Raw genomic sequence first — 24,329 nt, 5'->3', positions numbered from 1 at the left:
TTTGTTTGTTTTTTTTTGTTGTATGGAGTATGGATCCACTTTGGGAAAGTCGGGACACACTGTTCGTGTTGTAAGTTCGCAGGAGATAACCACCGGGAAGCTGTGAGCTCATTTCATCTCCCGGGTCTGGAACGAATCTGAAACGGGGCACAACGGGTCAAATGTGAGCAGTGGGTTGCAGTTGGGACCGCAGAAACATCTCGTTGCCAAAAGAAACCAGTGAGAGGGAGAGAAGCGCGTGAGGAAAGGGAGCGGAAGAGAACAGGGGCTGTAAATCTGTACCACGGTGTTTTGGCGCGTGCGCTTAGGTTCGATACAAAGTATCAGAAACGTGACGTTTAACGGAGGAGAATGTAAACACGAGCTCCTCTGTTTTTTGTTCCCGCTGGACATGTTTCCGCTCCTTGTGAGCGACGTGTAGGCTGTGGACTGAGCTGCTGTTCCCTCTGTCTTCACTTCTCTGCGTAATTTTATTTTTGTGCTTAAAAAAAAATACTGAAAGTTGGCATGTTTTTTTCCCCCCCTGCACGCTTAGCTGTGACGAAACGCAAAATGCAAATGCGGTAAGTGACACCGGGCTTTGTTCAGTATTAAACGAGACTTCACACCGCACACATTCTCTGCTGTTGGGATTATTTTTTGTTTGGGAACTGGGTTTTTTTAAATAAACTTTTTTTTTTTTTTTTTTTGGCTTTGAGAATGAAGAGAAGAAAATTCTCCTGAATTTTTGTCTCTTTAGCCTTCATGCTGGGACCACAGGAGAGATGACATGCAATGATACGAGCTCAGCGCCTTACTGCTGTTAACCTAAAGTTGTGACATCACGTCGTTACAGAAGTAACAGTGAATGATCAAGACACCCAGAGCGCAAAGGAAGCCGACCAGAGTGCCTGCCCGTGCGCCGAGAAACGCAGCTCTCCGCCGGCTGTGAAGCAGTTCCAGGGCTCGGTCAGTTTTGCCAGGAGAGTCTCCGGAGCAGAGATGGAGGAGTGGAGACAATGCGGGCGGTGGTTGATAGACTGCAAGGTCCTGCCCCCGAACCACCGGGTCGTGTGGCCCTCGGCGGTCGTGTTCGACTTGGCACAGGCGCTGCGGGACGGGGTGCTCCTGTGCCAGATGTTGCATAACCTCTCCCCCGGATCGGTGGATCTGAAGGAGATCAATTTCAGGCCCCAGATGTCACAGGTAAGTCTGTGCAAAACAAACTTCAAAGAGATGATGAGGGGTTTTGGTTTACGCCCCAGACTCTGTTCTTGATTGCACACACACACACACACACACACACATCGCACTGCTGTATGTACTGGTAAATCTACGTAAATTAGAATATCACCTGAAAGTTGATAAAAGTGAAACTCATTTCTTACACACATAGTGATATGTTTCAAGCCTTTAATTTAGTTACATTTGCTGATTATTGCAGGTGATCTAGCAATAACCTTAACACAAATGTTAGATCGTGGCCATGTTCTGGTATTCACGATTATTTGATTGAATTCTGAGTTGGCAGTTGTCCATCAGGCTGTCAGTGACGCCATTCATGAAAGGCCATTAATAAGGAAGCTGGCTGTTCAGAGTGCAGCATCAATCTCCCTGTCGTAAAGTTTTAGTGGAAGTAAAAAGTCTGGTACAAAAAAAAAATAAAATAAAAAAAAGACGTACAAGCAACAATGATAATTGGAGCTTTGGAGCTTTTTCACCCCCAGTTTTTCCTTCCTCTAAGCTGTTCATCAGTGTTTTTGGGACACAGCACGGTGCAACCACCTAGCTTCTTTAGGAATAGTCTTTTAAGGATTTGACATACCTCTCTGGGTTTGTGTATGCAAGCCACTTGGAGTTTGTGAGTAAGCAATGTGTGTCCATAGCACAACATTTCTGTATTATCTATATGTTTTATTGTTCTTCCATAATATTGGCTTTTTTTCATTAGCTTTAAGCAGTAATTATCAATCTGAATATCAATAAGTGCTTAAAATAAATTAGCTGGTTTTGATTCTCACCTGGTCAGACATCCACTGAGGTGTTCTGTCATTTGATTTGGAGGGCTTCCTGTCAGAGCAAGCCCACATCTCGGTTGTTGCAGAACTGTGGTCTGCAGAAACAAGCAAGCAACAAAACGTAAATTTGCACAATTAAGTTCAGATTTGTTCTGGATGAAAGAAACAATAGATCACCTCTGTAGTGTGGGCCGTGCTTTGTGTTTGCAACGGCGGTTTTATCACAAACGCAATCATGCAAATCTCCTGCCGAGGTCTGAGCGCTTCATCGCCATTCACCTGTCTGCCAGAAATGTTGCCTCGTCAGCAAAATGATCTTGCAGTTTTGCTGCGACTTCAGCATCTTCTCATCTGCTTCGAAAGATGTTAACTCAACTTTATCAACCAAGCCAGTTGTGCAAGTGGGAAAAGATATGTTGCTTAAAAAGAGGAAGTTTCAGATTTTATTTGTTTAATCATTTACACTGAGATGTGGAAGTTGTTGCAGCTTTGCCACCCTATTTAGGCTGTTATGAGGAATAGAAACAGGATATACTATTTTGCAAGCATTTTAAGGCCGCTTAGCATTTTATATAAAGAAAATAAATATAACAGCTTCTATTCTTACTCATATATTAGTATACCAATGCAGAAGTGTTTTTTTTTCTTTTTACTTTACTTCCATTTTGTTTAAATCTGAGGAACTGTAGCATAGTTTTACTGAGATAAAAGCTTTCCCTGAATACAATGTCAAAATGTTGCTTTATAATTTGCCTATTTAAGCAGTAAATTTTACTAGTAAGGAATATAAGTATCTTTTTTTTTGTCCAACTGTGGGAACATTTAGGTGTAGCAACAGAAAGTTGCAAGTAAACAGAAAAAATAACAGTAAGAATTTGTGCAATATGTGCAATCTTACAACATAGAAGAAACAATACTGCTTACTTCAAAATTACAATGTTACAATATCTGTGCACTGATAGCAGCAACAGATTACTAGACATAAAAAAAAAGATTGCACTGATATAAACACTTATTGAGTTTGAGTTTATTGGGAGTTGTGAGGGTTATAAAGTGTATATGCTGATGGGGGGTCGGGGGGGATATGGGATGAAGCTACTTTCTGCACCTCAGATGCAGCAATCTGTCACTGAAGGAGCTCTTAGGTTTTGCAACAACTTCATGCATGGGAAGGCAAGACACTATACTCTTAATCTCTATTTCTACACAGGACAATTCTTTTTAATTCTAATTCATTTAAATTCTTTTTAGTTGGAAAACATTGTCTTTTTATTGAGTGAACATCAGAAAATTCTGCAAATTAAAACTTTTTTTTATACCGTATATGTGCCATATGCATGAAAGATGTCTGTATGAAGATGTGAAGCTTTTCATGGATGATTCTGTGACCCATAGAGTGACCTTATGCCACAATAGGCAAACATGTCCCTGCAAAGGAGAATTTGGGATGAGCAGGCATCCTGATATATAATTAGACTAAGATTACACATGAGCCGACGTGGTTTTATGATTACATTGACGTGCCTCCGTTTGTCTAGAGCTTCCCATTCACTTAATCTTGTTTATGCTTCCAACATCAATATGAGGAAGCATTTGGTTCCTCAGGAAGTCAACACGACCGCAGCAGTAGAGTGAAAAGTGCTCTGTGGAAAATGTTTCATTCTGCTTTCATTCACTCCCCAATCTGACGTGAGTGCCAGTAGGTCTGCTGAATGTTGAGTCATCTTTGTGAGGGTTGGCTGGAATTCTGAATAAAAATTGCCAGCTTGGAGAAAATAGTTGCGATTATTCCCGTTCTTATGCTACAGAGGGAGTCGAAACGGCCATCATTCGAGAGCGGCGGGTGTTTGACGGCGCATTTGTCAAATATTCTCAGCACACCTTCGCTGACCTGCTTCTGTCACAGCAATGTGTGAATATGTGTCACATGAGTCTGTCTGCGTTGCACCAGGGTTCACCCGCTCCCCCCTGTGCATAATAAAAAGAAAACCAAAATTTGTATTTCCGGTCACTCGGTTTAGCATAATGAATGTTCAAGAACTTTAACAGTTTGATACTTTGATTTATGCGATTGAAACGTAAAGGATTCAAAAGACTAATTGAACGTCTCGCATCTTTTGCGACTTCAGATGAGAATTCACTCTGAATCCAGGGCTGTAGGTTGGAAAAGTGGCACTTTTCTGCCCGTGCTCTGAGGCAAACTGTAGCCCTCACTTATCAGCTCCAGAAGCTGTGGACGTCCATGATTACAAGGCGAAGGAGAGCTCTGGATGGCATCCTTTGATCCACCCACTAATTGCCCTCCCGGTCCTTCTGAGAAAATCTGCAGCGAGGGTGGAAGAGGTGTCCTTAGTGACAAATTGGGTTAAACAAAACCCTGGCAGGAGAACGGTAGTTTGTGATTTATGATAAGGAAAAGGTCAGAGTGTGTGTGTGTGTGTGTGTTCTGATACTTAGAAGCACACAACCTGAGTGGCTTAACCAAATGAGAAGGATGTGAAGCAGAGGGGACATCTGTCTTGCCTATAGCTTCTTCTGTGAAAAGTTTCGTCAGGCTTGTAGCTTTCTATAGTTGATTTGAGTTTGGGGAATATGCAAACAAATGTTTAAAGAAAAAAGATGAATTAAGTGGCGATTTTTAACATGTAGAGAGGGACGATGTCTGCAAACCGCGTCCCAGTTGAGACGTTTAAAAGCGCAGTCTACCTGTATTTCTGCAAAGACTTCTTATCTTTGGAATGGATTCAGTTTTATGACTCTTATGGACATGCACAGAAATCAAACATTAACAAACTGAAACAATTTCCTTAACTTTTCCCATTTCTTGTTGGTCATCTACATTAATAATGCTGACAGGTGTCGATAGTTGGCTAAAATGCTTAATTCCAAAAAACCCCACTTTCTATCTGTGGTTTGTTAAAAACGCAACAGAAAACGACCGAGCTGGTATACAAACATGATCTGGTTCCCCGTGCAAAACCTGCGCATGAGGCAGAAGAAGCACAACAACAAGCATTACCAGAGGTCCAATTAATTATATTAAAATCTATATTCTGAAGGACTGCAGAGTTACTTATCAAATGTGTGCAGGGAGTGGGAGGAGATTAAGATGTTTTTATGTTTTTATCTGTTCAGACAGGAGTTTAGCTGACCCTCATCTATCTAGCCCAATGAATCCTTCATTGTGCTCTCATTGTTTATTCATCTTCACCTCAAGGTTGTAAACAGAAACCTAATGAGCCCTGGTGTTTGCAGACTCTCAGCAGCTCAAATTGTATGAGCCGATAGTGCAGCGCCTCAAGCTGTGTCTGGGAGACGAGAGAGGGCTTTGCTCTCTGTAGCTTTTTTTTTTTTTTGTGTTTTGCTGTATTGTTTTTTTTCCCCCCTCTCATTCTTTGATATATATTTTTTTTCTTCCCCGACCCTGTCAGCGAGGTTACTGTGAATGCCTTTGGGATGACTGAAGCAGATATGCATGTAGTACCATGCTTTTGTTTTCAGTGTGCTTGTTACGTTTGGAATTGTATGCGTGAGTGAGAAATGTTCCAGTACCTGTGTTGTGGCTGCATGCCAAGCCAATCGAGCTCTCTTGAATCCTCCCAGTTCTCCGCGGGGCTCCAGATCCCACACAGCGCCTGCTGCTTCCAATCACTGCAATCCAGGTTCTTTCTTTTTTGTCCTGCTCCCACCTGACAGATTAGCTGATGACAGCAAGTAGCAAGAGCTGATTTGAAATCGACCATTACACGCTCGCCTGGCAAACCAGGCTTTTCAAAGGAAATTCTTATCATTATAGCAAATAGGATTTGGTTTTTTTATTATTTTTTTAAGGCAGTAAATCAAATTTTAGAAAATTAAAAAAATAACCCAGAGCCCATCGATAAAAACTCAGCCTTTTCAGACCACATTCTCCAACTTGCTCCTGTGAGCTGTCAGTTAGTCGTGTAGGATGTAAACGACCACAGTTATCCCAATCTGTTCTCTACAGTCATGGCTCTCTGCATTAGAAGATAAAAATCTACAGCTTTTGATTCACATCTGAAACACAACTTCGCAACAAGATATAACAATCGCATTGTGCGTCTGCAGAATAAACAACCTGCTGCAGGTTTGCTACCAAGGCAGATTGTCTGGCTAAGCAGCCGCTCGTTGGCTACCAATGGCAGGAAATAAGTAAGGCTGTAGATATTAGCTTCTGCAGAACATCTATGACAGTTTCTACTTTTGCATGAATCTGTGTTAAAGTATATTTTGTGTTCAAACTATTAAAATGGATGTAAGTTATGTGTTCCCAGATGTAGGTTATTTGCTGTTTGCTTGATGACGAATAAAAATAATGGCTGCCTTCCTGGGCTAACAAAAACTCACTGCTGTTTGACCCTCACAAAGTTGTGTAAGTGGCTTCTGGATTTTTTTTTCTCACCTGCCATAATATTGGACTGTTTTTGTGTAGATAATTGAAGCTGATCTCTTTATCCTTGTTTTCTTGATAAGACTCATTTATCGTCTTGTCTGGATTCTGTTTGAGGTTACGGGCGGATGTACACCACACTGTGGCGGAAGTGAGATCAGAACAAAGTATATCAGGAGAGTAAATCCAGCTTGTTCTCACATTTCGGTTTGCGACTAGAGAAAAACGGAGGATGGCAGTGGTTAAATTGCCCAGCCGCCCCCAGCCTCCCCTAGGGGTAATTTAATCTCAGCGTTGGGTCTGCTGTTGACCCGTGACCCCAGTGCTCACCGGAAGCAGGTAATACTGTTAATGGAGCTCATTAGAGATCCACACTGGTTTGAACAGCTGGGGTAGTGCAGCTGAAAGCTAATGGGATTGACAATAAGGGAATGAGTCCCAGCTCAGGGCTGTCTAACCTTTTTATGAAGTGATCCTGCTCTTAAGGTCACAGGAATCTTTGAAAGAGAGTTTCTGTTGCTGTTTCTTGCGGCTTCAGTGACACTTTCCATTTCTTCAGGAGATAAAATTTGCTTTTTCGCTGTTCCAATTATGAAACGGCAAACAAATTTAGGTTTGGTGTTAAAAATAATCAAGCTTTTAGTTTCTTAATATCAGAGTTTGTGATTTAGATTGTAAGATGAGCCTCAGCTTGACACCAACAGAAGCTACAGGAATTTATTATTCAGCCATAAATCATTGACGTACGTGGCTGAAGGGCTTTAACCACATGTTTGAGCTCTGTGCTGCAGCTCTCTTTAACACTCTCTTAACTTTTTCCCTTTTGCAAAGGAAAATCCAGCTGACGAAACAGTAAAATTACAAAACAAATAGCACAAAAGCAACATTTTCTGCAAGCCTTTGACCATGTTTCTGATCTGCTTTTTTTAATATCATGGAATAAATTGTCTTTTGTATTTAACCAGGAATTCTGGCCAAAGAAGATCAGGGCTTCACGCTTAAAGCTTTACATTAATCTCAATATATATATGAAGAAAATGAAACGGAGAGCACACATCGATGTTTTCTGAGACATGATAATAGTTTATGGATAACAAGTCATGCAGTGATGCCTGCAGCACCTGAAGTGTGATGTCATGTGCATAAAGGCACACCTTTAAGATCCTCCTTTTAAATTGGTCAGATAATGAGACGTGCATTTTATTATCTCTATAATGTCGCTACTTTAATGCTCTGCTACAAGTCAGAGTCGCCTTTATACGGTGATAGGATGTAATGCCAGGAACGTAAATCTGATATCGGACAATGGTTGTAAAATGCGCTGATTATTTCTGCAACCATTAAACATAGCATGTCATTTTTGAGTCTGGGAAGAACCACGTCAACCACTGACAAGCTGCAGAAGTCAGTGTTCAGTTTCACTTATTTAGGACGACCGCCTATTGTCAGGATGTGGCTTTGATATAAATGAGCTTCTGCGTCCACATGACCAAAAAACCACACATTGTAACGTAGAAACAAGAGGAAAGCACTAAGCAGAGGAGGGCTTTACATGCCTGCGTCCAACTGCTTCTTTTTAAGTTGGTGCAATTTTATTTAATCCAGATGAGACTCATCCTCTTAAAGTTAATCTGCGCGTCAGGCGTACAAATCAGACATTTGAATAGTGTTAATAAATCTAAAGGGATGCCTGGAGGGACTTGCTGAAAAGTGTACATCTGTATATGTGACGCTACGCTGCAGCTGCGCTTTGTGTGTCAGGATTCATTTAAAACGTTTTGGTAGTTTAAAGATTTCATAATGTCATTCAGTCCATCATTTGGAGCGCTGAAGAAAAAACAGACCAAAACATCACTCACCCTCTACCGTGCTTAATAATTAGCATGATGTAATTGGCATTTGTGTATCTTATAAGGTAAAGTATAAGCTTTTGTTTCACTGGTATAGATATTGATTTATTATTATTTTATATAAAAATCGCCACTGAAAGATGGACACAAATTAAAGGTTAATGTTCTCAAAACATTTGGAGTGTGAGATTTTGCTACAATACAAGACAACTCTGTTTAACATGGTGCTAACACATCAACAGCTCTCCATAATGATATGCTTTTATTAGACGTACAAACAAAATTACCTCTTGCTTCTCATTAACCGTCTGTGTAATATATTTTTTTTATGTGCCATGCGATGCACTCTGAGCTGCAAGAGAAAAATATTTCTCTTTAGATTAAGATGTTTGTGGAGCAGGGAGTGTTGCGTCTCTTTTCTTTATCACTTTCATTACTAAGATAGCATCTGGTGGTATACCATAGGCTCTGATAAGAATAAATCAATGCGAAGCTGTAAAAGTTCCCATTCTGCAGGAAGAATGCAGAACAGCATTAGTTGAGTCTCAAATGGTAAAACGGCTAAGTAGCTGTTGTCAGTGTGTACGACGTGCAAATGGATTCTCACACCTACAGTTTTGCAGCTTTGTGAAAGATGGAAGTAAAGTTTGAATTATTGGATCGAAATATTTCAGTGCTGTAATCTTTAAATTCTATTAGCTGCCAAAATTGGACAATATTTTAATTATAAAACTCAATTTATGTCGGATGATAACTAATGCGCCAGAAAATGAAATCATTTTGTCAAAGGAAAGCTGGGAGAGCTGGTAAATCGGCTCCATGTTGTTGTTAATATTCTGCAAACCTATCCATGACAGTGATTGTGCACTGGTCTAACCCTGGAAATTTGGTGCTTAATTTTCCTAAAAAATGCAAATTAGGTCCGATATGTTACCTTGCATTTTCAAGCTTTCTTTTAGTCAAACTTCAATGTGTTGAACAAAACTGAACAGGGTTATTATTATTATTATTATTATTATTATTATTATTATTATTATAAGGAAGTCCAGCTTCCTGCAGGGATTGAACTCTGTGTTGGAACAATCTACCACTTTCTAGTAACTATTTGAAGTTGTTTTGTAAAATCAAAAGGATTTACAGTTGAGTATATTTTTCAGCTCTAATTAAACATAAGGACCTCTTTATCCCCCCAGTGAGCAGAAAATAATCCTGCCAGACTTTGAGATCATACTCAGTTCTCCACACACCAATGAAATAATGGCTAAAAGTCCAAAGAGTAGAAAGCTGACTGGAAGAATTAAAGGAGTGAAGAAACCTTGATGGTGGTATCTGGGAACATAAAACTGTGTTTTACTGCTAACGAGGCTCAAACATCTGTAAAGAGAATTTGCTTAACGTTTGGTCAGTGATTCATATTTTCTTACTTTTTCTCTATTTTTTTTTGTACCTTAACTTGAACATATCCTCCTTCTTTCTTACTCATTTTATCTGTTTAACAGCGGTCATGGTGTTACTGCATCGTGATGCACATTGTAAAAATGCGATCCGCTGCTTTTTTTCCCCCCGCACACTGGACAGACTGTGCATGAGTCAGCCAGTCTGTTCTGAAAAACCAGAGCCACATATTTCATCAATTGCATTTAAACACTCTGCTCCACCTAAAGCTTGTGGTACATTAATGTCCATCTTTCTTCTGTTTGCGCTCCTCGGGGACGGCTTATTGTCTGAGATGTGAGAGCTTATGTGTTTTATACGGGGAACTCCAAGCTGACTTAATCCTTTGATTGAGAGGGATAATTCAAGTGATGTCATGTTGAGGCAGATTAAAGCTAAACCTCAAACTTCAGTGTATTTTATTGGAATAACAACCAGTGGCTCTCTGGTGTCCGTCCGGTTTAGGGACCACAACCATCCTAGTGTAGCTAAAACCTGCAAATATTTAGACTACCTCTAAAAGTGTGCATAATTGCCTTTTTTAATAGTTAAGACCCCAACAATACCTTAAAATGCATTAACTTGCATTTTAAGCTAATATCTACAATCTTCCATATCTCTGCTTTTAGAGGCACAGCCAATCAGCACCAAGAAAAATAAATGGTTTATGTCAAGAAGCTTTGCACCTCTCTATTTTAGCTTCCCAAGCTGCACGTGCTTTCAAACGCTTCCAGTTTTCATCGACTCAATGAATACTGGACCTTGGTGAGGGTTCACTGTAAACACAAAATGAATCAAGTCTAAAATGGCAATATATAATATACCTTGGTACAAATAAGACTTGTCCTTCTGGCTTTTTTTCTTACCTTTCTTCCATAAAGGTCAGACTTGTGGAATTTGTGGACTATCTGACAGAACATCTGTATTCGTATAGAGATTAACCTCCACACAGGTGGACTCTCGTCTACTTATTAGATGTCTTTTGAAGGCAACTAGTTGCATAATAGTTTATTTATGGGTATCACGTTAAAAGGGGCTAATACACACACCAAACTTTTCAGATTTGGTACCATTTCTTGTTTTCCAATACTCTTCAGTTATTTAGCTCATCAAATCAAAAATGTATTCCGTTACCTTATGAACCTGTGGGGAACATGCCAGTTAGAGGGGAAACCGACCCTCCATGGTGACATGCAGCCAGCTTCGAGGATCACCGAACCTTATGGACACCGTTTGATTTATAAAGTGGCTCCATCTGCATAGTGGTTGTTGAGGGGGTTCATTTGCATGGGCTTGCAGCGGAATGGCGCCTGAATGCTTCTGGTGCCAGCCACGCTTCGCTGGGCACCGTCACTCCGCGGAGAAACGGGAGAGGAGAGGCCACAGTGCTTCCCCCTGTCAGAGCGAGACAGATGGCTGGATCTTCCTCCTCTTGTTCTTCTCAATCATAGGAAATCAAAACGGTTTGAAGTATGTGATTTTTTATTTCTTTTTACAGCAGTCCATTTCTGCCTGGCCTTGGCTGCCTTTCTGCTTTTATTGACCGCCGTCTTGAACAACATTTACCCTGTGATATGGGGACTTTGCTGGTCTCGTTTGTGGTGGTGTTGTTGTTGTGGCAGACTGCTTGTGGCTGTTTCCTGCTGACTGGGAGCAGATAACGATCTGGGCTGGGGGAGAGGCACAGCATCCAAATCATAACTCCCTCTTCTTTTTCTTCTTCTTCTTCTTCTCCATACTCACAAACACAGGGAAAGATAAACAGTTTCATATTTTTTTCTATCTCTTCTCCAAACGGAAGCAGATAACGCGCTCGTCATTGCCTGGTGCCTCCTAAGAATAGCTGTGTTTATTAGGGACTGTAGCACTACATTTTTTTTTTCCCCTGGGCTTTTTGCCACTGAACTGCCACAAGAAGCACCAATATCCCATTACTGACATGTATTGATCATATCACATAATTAGCTGTGGGATTGGAAGGGCACAAAGGTAGGGTTGCAATGTTACACTCAGTCCCGTAAAGGGCCGGTGCTTATTGATCTCCCTTGTTAATCATGCAAACAAAGTGGAACAGCGTTGTGGGCTGGAGGGAGCGGAAGAGCTTATTTCCTCACGCTCCATCTGTGGGACGCTGCTTTGTGACTTTTAATTTAAACTTCTCCCAGTTGCCGTTTTGATGCTTTCTGTTTAGTCCTCTAAGGATTGTGCTTTGTACTTGTTCTTGGCTGTGAAACTATTTCGGATATGTGTGGGGAAACGAGCACAATTAACCCTAAAATGTAACGGCATTTTTTGGAACACAAGCAAATTGAGCATTTTGGTACTACCTGAGATTTTAAGATTTATGACTTCATTTTTTTGCTAAAATATTTTCAGCATACTTTTCTGACAGTTCATGAGCTTCCCTCAGATGTATGTGGATATATGTTAGGTTAGGGTTTGTTGACTGTTTACACAATAGAGAAACATTTCTGCTTAGAGACAGCAGACATTTACCCACACACGGTTCAGTAATAGCAGATTTATTTTTTTTTTTTTACTGGAAAATTATTCAGAGAAATTCACAGATTTCTTCGCAGAGCAAATGTAAAATATTCGAAAGGCATTTGCAAAGTAGCTAATCCAGGAGCACCATTCATTTCCCTCGGTGCTGATTGACCGAACCCTTAAATGCAGAAATAAGGAAGACTGCACATGTCATGTTTTGCTGTGGTGCCACAGAAGCCTTAACCTGTCATGAGGAAATTTTTAGTTATTAAATCGGATAACAAAATTTAGATTTATTTTTAAGTTTTTCATTTTGAACTGATCTGAACTTGAGGTTGTCTCACCACCTGAATCCCCTCCTGGCCTAGTGTGAGCATATGTTACCAATTCAGATGTAACGCTATAAAAACAGTCTTTTTCCTCCCCTTTTCTTTGCTGTTGATTTAGGAAAACACGTAAAATTCATGTTTTTTTCCCGTTGACTAATCAGACTCTTTCAACACTAATAAACTGCTCAGCATGAATTTCTGGCTGGGAGTTTTGTTATTAGATTTAATCCAATTTCTCACATAGTAAATTAGTTTGATGAGTGATTATAGGCTTAAAGAAGCAAACCCCAGAATGCAATGCAGGGATAAAACGCCTCTCCACCACCTCCAACTTCTGAATCATCCTCAAGGACATGCGCAACACAGTAAAGCTGGTGTGGGCTTTGGAAACGTAATAAAAAAATGCTGTGATAGACAGCTGCTGTAAACCCACCTCATCAGGCTCTTTTTTAGTAATTAATGTATAATTTTTGCATACTATCGAGCTCTTTGTCAGAAAATGGGGGCCAGGGAAACATTTAATAGAGATGACTCGGATCTGATTTCGATAATGCGACAAAGCAAACCCCTTCACAACGACACCGTCTGCAAAACGTCACACTCCATCTTCAGCTGTATTCATTTTAGAAATGAGAAACTTCAGAATAATCTTTTCAAGCTGCAAAGCCATAACACAACATTGATTTAAAAAAAGCTCCCACTGTTAAATGTTTTTTTATGTGCTGTAAGTAAATGTTGGAAAAATGTATAAAAAAACGGCAAAAAAAAAAGTGACAATCTTCCCATAATGAGCTTTAGTGCTCTGAAAAGTCATTAATAATTCATGAACGGAGCCATAACCATCTGTGTGCTGAGAGACTGAGAGGAGTTGCACTAAACAGCTCAATAAAATTACAGTTTCCTTTTTTTAGCCAGTTGAAACCAAGAACATATGATGGCATTTTAAAGCTGTTTTAAAGTACGTTCATTAGCCATTAGCACATCGCTAACTGTAACAGCTACCGCCTTAAGTTTTAGTTGGTAAATGTTACGAGTCTTCCGTCTTACCTTTTTGAGAACAAATGCAAGAATTGTGAATTATTGTTGGGCACAATGCAATGTAGGGATGAAGATGTGAAATCCACATCTTAAACATGTAGGCTATTTATTATTTCAGATAAAGATATTTCTTGGTGTTGCAAGGTGCTGGAAATGTCCATATTCCCACTGAGAATTGGTAAAATGGCTTGAACCATGTGAAATATGCAGAAACTCTGTGTGGTTTAGTATTTTCTTTGGACATCAAGATCCTTAAACCTTAACAAGCACTGAAAGCCGCTCTGCTTTAACCACTTATCATCACATTCCTCAGTTTAGTCATTTGATTTAGTGCAAGAGGCAAAAGAAAGGAAGGCTGTTTTTTTTTTTCCTCTTCCCGGATGATATTGACGATTGCTTCGGTTTTCTTTAACGCTGGCGCGCTGTCCAGTCCTCCCCTGATTGATGACATTTCTAAAAACCAATTTCTCATAAGTGGCAGCTGAAAGAAAGGCAGGTGAGCATCCTCAATCCCATCTGAAGACGTAAAGGAGAAGTGGGGTGGAGGGGGGGAAAGACGCCAGCTTGGTGTTAGCATAATGAAAGCAACAGTGTGTGAAGGCAGGAAAGCTAAACAATTTAGAATTAATGGCAGAGGCTCGGGGGGAGAAACAAACTGAGAGAGAAAACAGAAAGAGAATTTGATTGAGGAGACGCTTTTAGTGGCGTTCTCTTGTGAAATTGAGCATGTCCCTCGAAGTGACGCTCGCAGCTCGTCTGGTTTTCAGCAACTTATCCTCCATTAGCAGACAAAGATGTGCTAAAACCGGGACAACAAGCTGCATTTACAGACACCGTGTCGGTCCTGGGATCCACTTATCTGTTTTTTTTTTGTTTCAGCTTTGGACCCGTTGGGTAACAGAAGCCTCGGTGTGGGGGATTTAAAGAATGCACTGTCGATATATTTTGTAGTTAATATGTGATGCACCTGTTCTGGGTCTTGCCACTGATTTTTCCCCATGAACTTAGTGGATTGTTTGTCATATTTTTCAGTTAAAGGATAATTTCTGCTCTAGAAACTTCCCAATATACAGACATTGAACACAGTGGAGAAAATGGCTAAGCAATGCGAAGCGTTCTGGGGGATTTTAAACATCATTATTTGGAATTTATTGGGATGAATCAGAATTCTTATAAGAAACTTATCACAATAAATGCCAAACAACATGGCAAATGCCTACTGCTACTGGAAACAGGTGGAGAGGTTTATAAAAACATAAAGCTGGAGTCGAATGGTTTAAATAAATTGTGTTTGAATGGTCTAGTCAAAGTCCAGCCCTAGATTTTACGGAGACTCTGTGTCAACACTTTAAAGTTCATGCGGCAGTAAAAAAGAAAGCAGCAACTGCAATTGCAGTCAAAAGTGGTTCTATATAATATTTACACAGGGGCTCGAGGCAAATGCATGCCACACTTTTCAGATTTATATTAGTAAAGCGTGCTGCTTTGTGATCCGCTTCTTAAAATCCCAACAAAATACCGGGAAGAGCGGTAGAAAATTTCTCCCCAGTAAGCTGAGAGAGACCGACAGAAATCAGACAAAAAGCAATTACTTCAATTAATTTCTGCTAAAGATAGCTCCAGCAATTATTGTGGTATAATTAAGGAACGTGGTAATTTCTCCTGATGACTGTACTGATTGTTCTTTTTACGTCTCATCAGAACTGTCCTCAGCCCAACTTAAAACAAGAAAGTGAACTGTCTCTGTAGGTGCTGCTAACCTTATCATTAAGCTGGAATGACATCTGATAAAACTCTTCCTTGTTCACTTCCTGGTTGTTCTGGATCTGTTTGTACAGAAATTAGTTCATGAAAATCTAATCACTGACTTCAGCTCAGACAGGAACTTGAATAATGGCAGCATTCACTACATTTAAGTGTCTAAGCCTTACAAGTACATGTTGATATCAGAAAATAATCCCTAATAGGGAAAGTAGTAGTACTATTTAAGAAATAGTGGATAGTGTGGATTAAGAAAATAATCCACACTAATACCCAAGAGTTTTAGATTAGGCTAAAACTCTTATGAATTAGCCTAATCTAACCTGAAGTATAATCCCAAACACATCATCCATAACAACAATCGTGGATTACGTGTTGCAGATTTCAGGTGTCATCGGGACGTTTTGGGACAAATGTGAGATGCCGTGGTGTGACTTGATAGCAAAGTGGAAATAATCAGTATGAGATGCTCTAACAGTGGTTGAGATGCCTCAAAGGATGAAGGTAGCTGGTGATTGAAATTCTTCCCCTGAGGGTAAAAACTATTGTTTGTTTTCCCCTAAGCAACAATAGTGACTCTGCTTGTGAAATGCAGTTTGGCTTAGACTCACTTTGACTGTTTACCCAAGTTTTTCCCTCACCGTTCCTAAGGACATGCTCCGCTTCCCACTTCCCGCTCAGCTTAAAGCCCTCCATGGATTAAACATTCAGAGAGAGGGAGGTAGAGTAAGTGAAGGAGTTGTGTAATTCCTTCCCTTTCACCCTCCCCCCCCACCCACTTAGCCAGACAACAAGAAACATCTGGCCGGAGAACAGAAGGCGCAGAGCGCACCCCTCCCCTCCTCGGATGAGTCCAACAATGCTTGGCTCTGGACTGAGCGCTTGGAGTCGGGACGCCCCGCTGTTCTCCTGCCAAACCCTCTCGGAGCGCTGCGTTCTTATCGTTACTCGGCTGATTTCAGAGAAGAATGCCGATGGGGCGGGTTTCTAACATGAAGTACTCGCTGTGGTGTTCAAAGTGTGTAATTTTCTTGCTCTGAGAAGGTGTTATTTTCCTTTCCAAATTTTCATTACGACACCTTGTTACCTCCTTTCCAGAGGTTTAAGTTTGTGCATCTGCAGGCTTTCACTCTGCAGCGGTGTGTTTTCTAACCAATTTTCACCTCATAAGTGTTTCACATCTATTTTTGAGCGTGGATCACATTTTCTTTCTATTTCCGGTAAACTGTCAGTCAATGTAAACTGTGTTCTCACATCCTCCTGATTTTATAGAGACTTATGTCACGCAGACGTGTTTTTTTTTCTTTTTTTTCTCCGCCTTGCTGATCCCACGTGAGCGTGCAGCGCCAGGTGCTGCAGCCAAAATTAGAACTGCAGGATGACTTCTGCTTTTAGACAACTTTTATATTTGCCTTTTCATTCAACTGTGTCTGTTTCGGTTTTCTCTCATTTTTGGTCCCGTTTTTCTCGGCTGAGGCCGGCCCATCTGTCACATAGAGACAACGTGGTTGGATGCACAGGATGCATTTCCCCAAACTCATGCAAATAACTCATCAGAGCCGCAGTTTTTGGGGAGACATGGTGGCAAATTGGTCCTTATTGTGGTCGTTGAGGCCAAAGCTAAACAAATGTTTTTTCTTTTAATCACTTACTGTAATTTCATCATGATTTTATTACAACTTCCCTATTTCATTCTGGGCAAACAACATTCCCAGACACATTTGAATATGTTTTATGCTGTTTTGCTAACTTTTGTATTGGATTAGATTAACTATAAAGTTTGAGACTTTTCTTAGCGAGATTACCTCATTAAAAAGGTAAAAATTTAAAGACAAAAGAAGTGATTCTAGTTGAATAATTCTAGATTGCCATAATTTATATCTTTTTGGCAGGATTTTTGATGCTCTGGGCCGAATAGCAGTGGCACAAAATGTTGACCACTTCAGTACCAGAAACATATATTAGTGGTGATTTTGTTAAAAACACTCAAGTTAATGGTTGTGTTACATTTTCAAGAAATGTCAGAATATGTTACTACCAAAACGTTTTTCCACAGAGGTGCCAGTAAACTCAGCCATCTCTGTACGTTTAACATTTGCTAACGGCCAAATAACCTTGTGTTTTACTTTCTGACTAACAATGAGACACATTTTACAGTTACATGCAGCCCTAACACATATTTTACAATGCGATGAACTAGTTTAAGATCTCTTGTAAATGAAGAGGGACGTGAGTTACGAGAAAAGAGTTAGACGACCTTGGATTAAAGTCCATGTTACATCTCTATCACTTCCTCATTACTTTATTATGTTCTTGCCCGTAGTGCAATAAAACAAGGAAGCAAGTGAGGAATTAGGTCATCATGTCTGTTTGCTTTAATGTTTAAAAAAAATGTCTTACTTTAGTTTGCAATCCCTCATTTTTAAACCACTAAGTGTCTGGTCTGTGACGTATTAAAATCTGTTTTGAATCAACTAAAAGAGATAAGTCACTTTGGCAAAGTTTTAAGTAAAGTCCAGTATATCCACACTCACTGGCACAAACTTACTCAATTATTAACACATTTAATTCAGTGCAGTCATCTTGAGGCACTTTATTTCAATTCAGTCACACAAATATCCTCTATGGGTGATATTCTCTACTGGGGGAAGGATCCCAAAGTAAAACCGGATCCTTCATGTGTTTCACTACATATTGATTAGCTCAATGACGGTGTCTGACTGTTTTTACATTCCTCCACGTTCACTGATAAGACCACACCCGCTGCTCGCGAGTCCATCCTGGTATGTGAGTTTTTTGTTTGTTGTTTTGTTTCTCCGCTCTCCTAGCTAACCGTTAGCTGAGGGCTGAACGCAGGTTGAGTTTGTCCTGCTCCTCCATGCCTCTGCATCCCTCATTCCTCCAACGTCTTCTGACCTTGACAGTTGAATATAGGAGGGGAGTTGGGGATGACATTTTGCCTGACCGCAGCCCTCAGATAGGTTTCTGAGATGATGAACTGCTCTGCTTGGTGACATTCATCTTTCCCATGTGTGCAGCTCCTCTCCTTCATTCACCTCCACCCACACCTCCTTTCTCTGAGTTGCCTTTGTTCCAGCCGGATGGGGAAGAAATGAAAACACTAGTTAAGGTTAAGTTTGTTTTTCCCGCTTATATTGATATGAAAGTTTCTAAAAAAAAAATTTAAAACTATTCTAATACGCATTTTCATGGAGAAAAGTAAGTTGACTGTTGCTGTTTTTGTAGGATTAAAAAGAGAAAATATAGAGGAAACCCTCCCACTCTGGAATTAAGCTGTGGATTTTGATGCAACTCCAAATATTTCAGGGAAAATTTGTGTATTGTACGATGGAGTATTATGGCCACACTGAGAAAATTAAAAAAATTAATTACATTAATAGTCATAATATTACAAGTATAAAGTCATGACAGTAGAACTTTATACTGGTAATATTATGACTTTATTCTCACATTTTGTATGACTTTGTTCTTGTGTTATTTCAACTTTATCTTTGTAATATTATTACTTTAATATATCAATAGACTTTATTCTTATAATATTATGACTGCATTCTCATCATTTTATGACTTTCTTCTCAAAATGTTATTTTTCTTAGCGTGGCCCTAATACTCCGTCGTACATTTGTTGATTATCTTTTAGAGTATATCTAAAATACTCAAAAGAAAAAAGAAAATGCAGATTGGGAAGCTGAAATACATGCTCAGCCCTACATGACAAGTTGGCGTTTGCAGAGCAGCCAATCCAAGAGCAGAATTCATTTTCCTTGGTCCTTATTGGCTGGACCCCCAAGAATGGAAATAAAGAAGACCGTATGTGTTAGTTTTTGCAGTAGTGCTAAAACAATTTCCACTTTATTGAGGTATATGGCAGCTTTCAACATCTTTCAGAGTTGGTCTCAAATATTTGCAGATTTTAGCAAATTTGCCCAATGCTGGGGCTCCATTGTGTCTCAAAAACCTTAATGAGTCAATACAATGTGGGCCAAAACTCCTCAAAATTTATAAGAGATTACAAAAACCTCACCAAAAGATGTGTTTAAAGGTTTCATCCTACAACCCTCAGAATTATGGGATATCCTTAGTTTTTCTAACGTCTGTTTATCTTCTAACCTATAAAGTTAACTTGAAGTGCTGTGGTGTGCTCCGTCCAGATTAACGTGAACAATTAGAAGGACCCAGCTTGTTTGAGCACTCTGCTGGGTTCGCAGGCAGTAAACAGACATATTGCTCGTCTTGGGCTTTTAATTGTGTTTAAATGCCAGGACGAGTGATGGTACTATTGGGACACCATTACAGGGCTTGCTGGATTAAATGAACTTACTCCTAACTAGGCAGCTGGAAGGCACTTGGTGACTGGCAGAACTGATGGGAATACAGTTTTGGTATCATCAAGCAAACCTCTCAATGCAACCGGAGCTCTGCTTGATCGATGCCTGCTGAGGGCTTTGGTCTGTCAGCCACTGACTTGTTGGGTTGACGATGTGGAAAACGGTTAACTGCTGTCCTGAGATATGCCGTTTTCTGCGGCTGATGTCGGCGTGCGAGTAGCTCCTGATAATAATAAGGCTCATTAGATGATTGTCATTTAATTATAGCACTTAGTACATCAGACCATATCAGTGCTCTGGAGCGTGTGAAGCTAATTTACACAAAGGTCTGTTAGTTTACATGTCTGAGACGTTTCAGTCTTGGGCTGAAATTATGATAATATCATGTAAATCATGATATTATCAACAGGAAATCCTGTTCTTCATGCATGTGTGTGTTTATTGGTAATATAACCGTGCTTTGTCGCTTCCTTCGGTCTCAATGTCATTAAAGGCAGCAAAGTCTTTGGTTTGTTCCAACGTTTGTTCTTTGTTGTCGTCCATGCCTGTGGTTTACTTGATGGATGCCGCTGTTGTGTCTCATATCCCTCAGCTGGTCAAACTGTTTAGTCTGAAATCGAATGTGTCAACAAAAAAAAGATGAAATATCATGACAGCATTCATGTTTTTCCTTTTATTTTAGCTTCAGATTTCTTTTTGGAGCATCAAGCAGCTCAAAGACCTCAGGCGTTTCCTGAATAAACTGGGATAACAAGTGGTCGTTTCGATGTGAATATCTATGAGTCAAATTATTGGGAGTAGTGATCTTTCTGCAGTGTTCAAGGCCTGCTTTTCTCTTCCATTAATTTGAATATGGCCTGTCTCCCATCAGCAGTCAGTTGAAAAGGGAGAGGATGCTGAAATATTTAGCTCGAGTACTTGTACATTAGCCTTAGTTAAGGACATCTGAGAGAATGTTCTACATTTACAAGTCTCCCCAGTTTTTAAACCAGAACATTTATAAGATAGTAAATGGGTGGAGAGGAAAAAAGATGAATCCACAGCGACGAAATCAACATGGCCGTCTAAATTTTGTTAAATCTGCCCTTTGGTTTGTTCATCCACAGCTGCTGTCAGACCTTGAGAATGTGTTTTTATTTAACGACACAAGGCTTCAAACAAAAATCACTTCAGCACTTTTTTCTTACTGACTCACATGAATCAAATATTTTAAAAAAAGCAGGATTTATTCTCTGCTCCACCTTGAGCAGAAACAGGCATTGAAACATGAAAACATGATGTAACCTTAAGGCACTTGCGTCTAATTAAAATCCCACTCTGAGGCTCGGTTACAAAACAAGGTTCTGCTCAGAAGTTTGTCCTCAGAAGCTCTATCAAACCAGAATGAAACGAGAGATTTCCATTTTCTGCTTTTAATGATGAGTCGGTAGCGCCTCAGGACAAACAGGATCCTGTTAATGAGAAAAGAACAATGGGATGTCTTTGTAAACTACATAATGCGATGGGAAAACAGGATTCCCCACCATTTGTTTTACTTTTAACGATGCACTTGATTAATTGGCTATTTAGTCGTAATGCAGTTGTAGCAGCACATTTTATTGCAGAGCTCCAGGGAAAAGGAGATTAAAAGTTTTACAAACTAAAGGAATCATCAAACCACTTTGTTTCAAATTAAGGTGAATCTCAACAAAATGTGATTTCATTTTATATGGATATTGCACACAAACTCATCTAGTTCAATTTGATGATTATGGTTTCAAAATCCCAAAACTTGTTTCTCACATAATCATCATAAAATATAAGAAATGTGAAAAATAGAGTGTTTAATGCAGAATTATGTTAAGATTATACACAAATCCTCACTGGTGAGGGTAAACCACAAAGCTGACAGTCCAGCATGCTATATCAAGGCATATTAATATAAAGTTGAGTGGAAAGAAAAAATACTCCTCCCACAACAAATTAGGGTAAATATTATATGATCCGTGACTACGCTTTTCACCAGGCCACTATTCTGTTTTGTTTTATTCATTTTTGTTGTTGTTGTTGTTGTTGTTGTTCTGATCTTGTAATGTTGTAGTTTTAGGAGTAACTGATTTGGATTTTTGGATCTTCATCAGCTGAAAGCCATAATAAGAACTTATGGTGGAAAGTTGAGTGGAAGGAAAACGTATATTCGTAACAGTGATGGCTGTAGCTCTGAGAAAACTGTGGAGCAAAGAGCCTTCAAGCTGTCGAGCTTTATAGTGTCACCGATTTCCTTTTCCAGCAGAAATTGGCTTTTGCTCACAGTCGGCACACGGTGTCCATATCTGGTGTAATGAGCATGACGTCTCTGTGCCTGATTAGTTAAGTGATTTTTCATACAGTGGTTTATGGAAACAGAGCCAAACCAAGCGTTGAGGTCATGTACTATAAAGTACATTGACACGTTTTCATCTCATTTGCTTTTTTAGTCCTCTCACTATATGTGTGGACTACCAGCTTTTGAGCAGTGACCAGTTTTGCCATGACTGTACGTTTTTGTGTTGAAAAATGTTTTTATTGGTTCTTAGTAACATTCCTATACGCTGAGCTTTGGGTTTTCATTTGTTGTGACCCACAGTTGCCAAGAATAAAGTTCTGAAATTACTAAAACAAGTCAGTTTTTGTCAGAAATTGTCTAAAATATGAGACGCGCCTGCATGTGTGCCTGGAATGTGCTAGAGAGCCGTCACCTACGTGACTTAACTCCTTAGTGCAGCATCTGCTCCTTAAATTATTCACTGGTTTGAGATCATTAGGTCTGTTTCTAGGTCCAGTTTCCACAGCAGCAAAAATAAACCATCCTCACAGCTGCCTAAGACTGTTTTACTGGATGTTCATTACTCGAAACTGTAAATAAGTTAGAAGCATAATGTTATGTATCTATATGACAGACAACGAGTTATTAAAACACACATTACACCCCTGATTTCTGATTAAGCCATTAAAAGCTTTCTACTGGCAGAGAGTATTCAGACAAAAAGGGCGACTTATAATGTCATTGTAAGTAAAGGATAAAGAGTGTGTTTTAAACCATGACATGTAAAGTACTTATATCTAAAAGTGGGTCAGTAGTGTTTCCACTCTGACGCATATCTTCTGCTGCTTAACCTCAGAGGGCAAGGATAAGCACAGAACATGTGGCCCAACCCGACCAATCACCGACTACTAGAACGTACTGTTAGCCAATGGGGTGCAGAGACGGATTACCCTTTGACTTCCCGAAGGAAAAACTGGGTTTGGTCCTTAACAGTGAGGGATTTTGATGTGGGGACAGTCTATAGTAACATGATAGAGAGAGTACAGAAATGGGAAACGGAAAGGAAACGGTTTCAGTTCAATTTTATGGTTTTCCACATCAGGTTGTAATAAAAAAAAGAAGCTGATTCTCACAGTGTTCTTGCATTATTTTTACATCCCCCAATGTAAAGAAGAACACAATGCAGATTAAAAAAATAGAATAACCGTGTGTGAAATGTAGCAGCCTGATACAGATGATCAAATAAGCATCAGCAATCGTGACCGCTGATTCGGAGAATCCACTGAGAGAAAGACATCCACAATGACCTTAAAGAAGCAATTGTTACAGCCCATAAATCTGGGAAGGGTTATAAAGCCAAACATCGTGAAGTGAGGTTACAGGCCCCATCACTTCAGTCACAAGCGGAATAAACTTGAAGACGTTCACAGTATTCCTAGAAGTGAACATCCCAGGCAATTCACCGGAAAGTCACAGCTGCGCCTAGAAAATTAGATCTCCATCCCCGACTCTAACGGCCCAGTTAGCACGTTAAAGTTAATGACAGGTTTGCCGAGAGGACGCTCTCCTCTCTCAGAAGAAGATGAATCTGAATGAACCACAAGAGCAGAACAAAAAATGGTGTTTCTAAATCACAAATCTTCCTCAGCCATATTGGAACAACAAGTTCACACCAGTTGCCACAGTTGGTGGTGGAGGCAGAATGATGTGGGCTTGTTTTACAGCCACAGGTCCTGGACATGCGAGTCCACAACTTCTCTGTATACCAAAGTATTCTAGACACCAATGTTAAGCACAAACATGAACAAAAATAGAAGTAAATCAACAGCAGAATGTGTGAAAAGGGAAAAGAATCAAGATCTTGCACTTGGCTAATTAAAGTCCACACTTCATCTGGCCTTGGTAGGAGAGCTGTCCAAATAAATACCCGTCTAGTTTCTTTGTGCCTCTTGTTATTTTGCTTTAAACCTCAGTGTTGAACTAAGAATCTGTCTGTAATAGAAAAAAAAAGTGATAGTGAAACTGTGAACAGAAGGTTTGAGGAGGAGGGGGATTTTCTTCCAAGTTGAACATAAGATTCCTTCATGCTGCACACTTTCTGTGGGAAAAGTGAAAACTGCAAGGGGGGATCCCACTACTTCCTCGTACTCCTTCGCTGTAGTTTGCTGGCCGGTTGGCGTTTTGCATTTCTACACGATCTTCTTCCTGGGTGGAGCGCTCGTGTGAAAGATCCGACTGTTAATTTGCTCCATATTAAAGCCATCTGCTGGCGTGCGCTTCCTCCTCGGGACATCCCTCTAACGTGTCTCTCGCTCGCCGGGCGTTGTAGCTACAATTACCTTAGACTGACACATGAAGAGGCGAGGACAAGGTCTAACAGATCAGAGAG

General features: G+C 40.0%; 1 long non-coding RNA gene across 1 annotated transcript; it reads right to left on the bottom strand.

The window, feature by feature from the left end:
• LOC106940973 (uncharacterized) lies at window positions 1-23,514 on the bottom strand. Its single transcript, XR_001423233.1, has 3 exons — window positions 23,502-23,514; window positions 12,821-12,824; window positions 1-446 (listed from the first exon to the last, which is right to left on the bottom strand). It is a non-coding gene; the product is annotated as an uncharacterized LOC106940973 (long non-coding RNA).
• Between the last annotated feature and the right edge of the window lie 815 nt (window positions 23,515-24,329).

This window comes from Poecilia latipinna, unplaced genomic scaffold (genome assembly GCF_001443285.1).
Source record: "Poecilia latipinna isolate Pla-1442-1.1 unplaced genomic scaffold, P_latipinna-1.0 Scaffold3438, whole genome shotgun sequence".
Taxonomy (NCBI): Eukaryota; Metazoa; Chordata; class Actinopteri; order Cyprinodontiformes; family Poeciliidae; genus Poecilia; species Poecilia latipinna.
The sequence above is the reverse complement of the archived record's forward strand: the minus strand, read 5'-3'. Positions and strand labels throughout refer to the sequence as shown.